We start from the raw sequence: 6168 nt of genomic DNA, 5'->3' as shown, positions 1-6168 counted from the left end.
ACAATTTGTCTCATAAATCGCATCAATGATAAACATACACATTAAAATATATGTTATATGTAATTACACATAGCCTTTTTTCTACCTTTCCTTCACTTGTTTGAATTAAACAATCTTAAGGCCCTTCATATGTTAATGATTTTTTTATATATGAGTTTTGTATTAACATAAATGCTTAATAAAAAAGAAATATGAACTCACATTTCCACTATATATTTCCAATCCTCATAATGAATGCGGTGCCTTAGAGAATCCAACAAATAAATAACTTCATTGTAAGGGTCAATAACAGTGAGAATCCAATGGAAACTATGCAACAAACACATAATTAGTGCATATAATTCAATAAATTATCAAAAGACAACAATTGAAAGTGATGTTTTAATTCTTACTTACCCGATATTACATGGCACCAATACAAGTTGATCTACAGATGCACCACTTAGCCTGCCTGCCAAATGACTTGCCTTTTGGTTTAGCCTTTCAAACTTACCTTTTTTTGTCATGTGCACTGGTTGCCATATATGGGATTTTATGTGGATTCACAAATCTGAATTTCTCTTTCTTGTTATCTTTCAGCAGTTTTTTATAAAGATATCTGCCATTGCAAACATAATAAAACGAAGAGGTAGATTGAAAAATGAAAGTTATTCACAAAATGGATGATTATCATAGATTACAGTAAACCTGTTAAAATTATATTTAAATTGCTAAATCTAAACACTTACCATATGTAGCCAACTACACAATTGCCTGAAAGGGGCTCCAAATGATACAAAGGAATGATGTCCTCAAGGTGTAGAACAAGTTCATAATCATCATCAAACACGTCATAATCAAAACTCACTGATATATATCTGCCATCATCTAAAGCACGCTTACTATAACAATATAACATATGTAATGCTCTTGGGGCACTTCTTGACAAAGTATGTGTTGAATAATTTCACAACTGCAGATAACATTGTAAATTTAGTGCATCCAGGATATAAAGGTTTCTCGGCATCTTCAAGTAGCTTATTGAATTGGGTTGGATTTTCGGCATAACTATCAAATGCAGCATGTACCATATCTATTGGGTCCTCAGCAACATATTTTTGTTCATCTGGCCCTACTTGATCACTATCATTCTTTGAGTTCCCTATCGTAGCTCTTTCACCGTGCCATATCCATGTATGATATGTTAAATCTATACCATTACAATACATATGTGCTTTGATAGTTTGTACATTTCTCTTCTTTAAATTACCACATTTTGCACATAGGCAAGGTATTGCGTTACGATCATTAGCATTTGTCATTGCAAATTGCAAGAAAGACTCTACTCCAAACTCATATTCACGTGATAGTCTATCCTTTGACATCCATTCTTTGTCCATTCTTGTAACAACTAAATAACCAACAATGAGCTAACACCTTCAAAATAGTTGTAAATAATATACAAAATATTAACACAAACACAAGTTTTAAAACAACAAACAGATATTAATTACAACAAAAGAAAGGTAGATAACTAAAAACAAAAATAAAAATAACAACAGATATTAATTACAAATATTTTAGAATATCAACAACAAAAGAAAACAGCAAACAACAGCAGATATTTATGAATTATGTTTTCTAGGCATAAGTTTGCTAATGCAGTGGAGATATTTATATCTCCCAACAGAAGTAGGTGGTTAATATTTTGTAAACATAAGGGAAAATTGAGTTTTTCACTTGTCATGAAAATCTAAACAGCTAGAGAATGAAGTTTGACTTCTTGGATGCAATTATTATATGATTAGCATGGGTTAGAAGATGGATTTAATCCAAATATAGTACACAACATAATATCATGGAACATGAAACTGGAAGGCCTATAGCATTGACAACAATAAAGAAGCCCAAAAGTTTGATAATGGGAAGCAGTGAGAGGATGGGCTCACACGTTTGCTGTTCCTGAGTATCTAGTAATTTAAGTTCAAAAGTCATAAACATATATTAGCCAAATATCCTCACCACAAAATTTAGTAGTAACTTTAATGTGAGTGATCTCTCCAACTTATTAACCAAGGATTATTCCTACATTTGTCAATGGAACTAGAAGGTGTACTTGCATATCCTGATGTGCACTTGGCATGCAATCATCTCAATATATTCTATCCAATTAATGCTAACCCGTCCATGAATTCACTATACTATGCACACTACATCACTTCTTACAAGAAAAGGAAATCATCATATCAAAACAACTAAGCACTTATATGGAGTGTTCCTTTCACCCAACTAATCATCAGTTATCACCACTCTCCATGTGCATAGATATGGAACCAAAGAGAAGTCGTTTCACCTTGTGAAAATAAGGTAAAATTTCAATCCATTTAATTGTTGGGATAGTGTAATGCTCAGGTCACAGAAAAATTCCATGCATAACATCTGATACTCTCATATGAACTTCTAGAGCCTCTGTTTATGACCAGTAAGAGGCATCACATGGTTCATATCTTGTTAGTTCAAACAAAAATATCATTTGCTAGATACAATTTTTTTTATGAAACATAACAAGAAATCAGCAGAACGAAATAATGAACAACCCAAACAAACTGCAGTTTCATGCTTACAGGTGCATAAGTATTACGCGGATACCACACTTGCACATGAAAATTGTCATGGATACAGAGAAAACTAAAACCCAGAACTATGACCTAAATCCCAAATAAAATAATAAAATCACGAAAACTGGAAGCCTCCTCCAAATAAAATTTCGTGATGCGGCAATCCCTCGGACACAAGAAACCCAAAATCTAGCCAAAAAAGCTCGAAAAAGTGTTCCCTTTGACGAGGAACAACGCGAAGGGGAGTTGAGAAAAGCGAAGACGCGAGGAATTGGGCATAAAGAAAACTATACCGTTGCACAAGCCTATGCTGAATTCCTCAGTGTTGATGCTGTAGAGGATGCCCTCGTATCTGATCTCGCTCTTGGAGGTCAAGCTTATGAGGCTCCCGATGTAGGAGTCCGCCGACGCCCCGGATCTGGAGGCTGGAGAGGAGTTTGCCGGAGAGGAGTTGGATGGAGAAGGCCGCGTGAGATGAGGAGTTGGGAGAAGGGTTCGGGACTTAAAAATGATCGGAAGATAGAAGTTGGGAGAAGGGTTCGGGTTTTCTACTCCTTACCTAGATCCAACGATTTGTATTAATCAAGATTTAGATCCAACGGTTTGTATTAATCAAGATTTAGATGAGATTTTAAACATAGACAACACTTTTTATAAAACGTTGTTGTAGACACTAAAAATCAGTCTAATAGACAACGCTTTTTACGAAGCGTTGTCTTTGACCTGTAAAAATCACTAATCGACAACGATTTTTAGAAAAGCGATGTCTATTAATAAGAAAATAATGAAATAGACAACGCTTTTCACTAAAAGCGTTGTTAAAACAAAATATACAACGCTTTTTATAAAAAGCGTTGTCGTTTAAGTGTTGTAGAATCTCAATTTTCTTGTAGTGATCCTATGTATTTAAACCTTGTGTCTAAGTGTACATGAGCTTAGGAACACAAGAAGTCGAGGGAAAACGCAGCTAGCGAGAAGGATGACACAGAAAGAGAGTCGACGAGCTCGGTGCATCCGAGGGACGAGGTGCTGCGGAAGAGTATACTGGCAGACAAGAAGGGCGCGCGTGATGGTTCGAGGGATGAGAAGTCGGGGAGGAAGATTGCTTGAGAAGAAGGCCGGAAAATGGGTTTGGGCGAGCCCTATTCTGGTTGGCCGAAATCATTCAAGTGAGCGGAAAAACGGAAGAGCCAAAGGAGAAGACTTGGAGCTCGATTATAGCTGCTAAAGGTGCCTTCAAGTGGATTGAAGGCACCCTCGCACCCTGCTGGTGGAAGGCACCTTCATTCACTTGAAGGCGCCTTCAACCCTTCATGGAAGGTGCCTTCAATCACTTAAAGGTGCCTTCGACTGGGCAAAACTGCCGTTGGCAAAGGATAAAGTTTTATCCTTTCTTGCCTTGTTGGAGGCGCCTTCCAACTTGTTGGAGGCGCCTACCAATCCTGGATAAGATTTTTCAGGGGCTATAAAAGGACCACTGAACCTAGGAATTAAGTATCAACTCATGTATTCATTTTCTAACAACTGCCGGAGCATTCAACGAGTGTAAGAGGTTTCTTCGCCTTCATCGAAAGAGACTTTTAGGGCTTTTCATTTATCTTGGATTAACAACCACCTAGGTTGTAACGAAGTAAATCTTATGTCTCTTCTTTCATTTTGTAGTTGTTTAATTTACTTGTTATAGTTATACTATTGCTACTAATCTGAGTTGAAAGATCGAGAAAGACATTTCATTTTATAGGCAATTCACCTCCTCTTGTTGGCCCTACTGTGCCAATAATTTGTAATAGAGCTTAACCGCCTCAGAAGGACTAATCGCCGACTGAAGCACTGAAACGATGGCCGAATCGATAATCTTCCCATCGAATTTTGAGGGAGAATTTGCGTCTTGGAAGAAACACATGGAGGTATTTTTCAAAATTGATTTAAAATTATGTTAATAATTAAATATGATTTTGTAGCTCCCAAAGATTCCCAAGGAAATAAAAAGGAAGAAAACCAATGGACCAAGAAGGAGCAAGTAGACTTTGTAGCGAACGGACAAGTCGGGTTCCACCTACTCAACGTACTTCCACCCCAGGAAGTAAATCGGATCGGAGATTACGAATCAGCAAAGCAACTTTCGAAGAAGTTTCTGGAGCTACACGAAGGAACTTCTGAAACAAAGCTCGCGAGACGAGACCTACTCCAGAACCAACTGACAAACCTCCAGATGGAAGAAAGAGAAACAGTTGCACATCTGCACTCGAGGATCAAAGAACTCATCACCGGACTCACGAATCTCAGAGAAAAGACAACGAACCAAGATTCATTAAGGTATGTTTTAAATGCATTTCCTAGGACACCCGAGTGGACATCTATTATCGACTCATTTTACATATCTAAAGACCTTGAAGTTAGTTCATTAGAAAATATTTTTTCCAGTTTTGAACTTCACGAATTAAGATGTGCAGTCCTGCAAAACAAAGGAGAAAAGACATCCCATAACATAGCACTAAAAGCCAATCAAAAGGGTGAACCAGATCAAGACTCCAAGAATTCAATCGACACAGATAAATCATCATTATTGGTAAGGAAATTCAATAGATTTATTAAATCTAATAGATTCAAGTCGCAGACAAAAAAGGACTTCAGAAGCAAAAGGAAGGTACGATCCTACAACTGCCAAGGAGAAGGGTACATCAAGGATGACTGCCCCGAACTAAAGAAGTGAGGGAAAGATAAGGGCAAAGACTAACAAGATTAAAGCACAAGAATCTAAAGGCAACTTGGGATGAGTTGTCATCCTCTAAGTCTGAGATCGAGGCCTACGCCGGACTAGCTTTGATGGCAGATTACCAAAGAGACATTGAAAGTTCCTCAGAGATGAGCATCGACAAAGGGGGAGGATCCTCTAAAGAAAGCAACGAGAAAGGGGGAGCATTAGAACATAAGGTAAGTGAGGTACGTGCCTTACCTCCTGAAAAATTATTTTAATTTATCAAAGTACTTTCTAAGGATCTAGTAAATCTAGAAAAATAAAATTCTAAGTGTTGGACCAGTTAGGGCTGGCAAGAGGGGGTTGATTTTATCTGTGAAAAAGTCTTGTCCGTTCAACTCAGATTAGCAGCAATAGTATAATAAAAATAAACAACAAGAAAATAAAGAAAGAGGCGTAGGGTTTACTTGGTTACAACCTATAGATGGTTGTTAATCCATGGTAAGTGAAATAGCAATAAAAATCTCCTTCGTTGAAGGTGGAGAAGTCTGTTTCACTCGTTGAAAAGCTCAGATAGTTGCTAGGAAATGATTACAAGAGTTGATATATTTTCTAGGTCCAGGGGTCTTTTTATATCCCCTGAAAAATCTTATCCGTGGCTGGAAGGCACCTTCCATAAATCTGGAAGGCGCCTTCAGTGAGGCGCCAGTGGATAAAAATTTATCCACTGCCAACGACAAAATCTACCTGGTCGAAGGCGCCTTCCATGGCGCTGGAAGGCACCTTCCATGGCTGGTTGAAGGTGCCTTCAGCCTAGCTGAAGGCGCCTTCTGCCTGAAGGTCACATAGGCACCTTTCATTATTGTTGAAGGC

The 6168-nt window shown here is 37.7% G+C and overlaps 1 long non-coding RNA gene across 1 annotated transcript; it reads right to left on the bottom strand.

Moving 5' to 3' along the window:
- Positions 1 to 230: 230 nt before the first annotated feature.
- Positions 231 to 587, bottom strand: LOC121978024. The gene is made up of 2 exons (XR_006111112.1): positions 397 to 587; positions 231 to 309 (listed from the first exon to the last, which is right to left on the bottom strand). It is a non-coding gene; the product is annotated as an uncharacterized LOC121978024 (long non-coding RNA).
- Between the last annotated feature and the right edge of the window lie 5581 nt (positions 588 to 6168).

This window comes from Zingiber officinale, chromosome 4B (assembly GCF_018446385.1).
Source record: "Zingiber officinale cultivar Zhangliang chromosome 4B, Zo_v1.1, whole genome shotgun sequence".
NCBI classification, from domain to species: Eukaryota; Viridiplantae; Streptophyta; class Magnoliopsida; order Zingiberales; family Zingiberaceae; genus Zingiber; species Zingiber officinale.
This window is presented reverse-complemented; position numbering and strand designations above follow the sequence as displayed.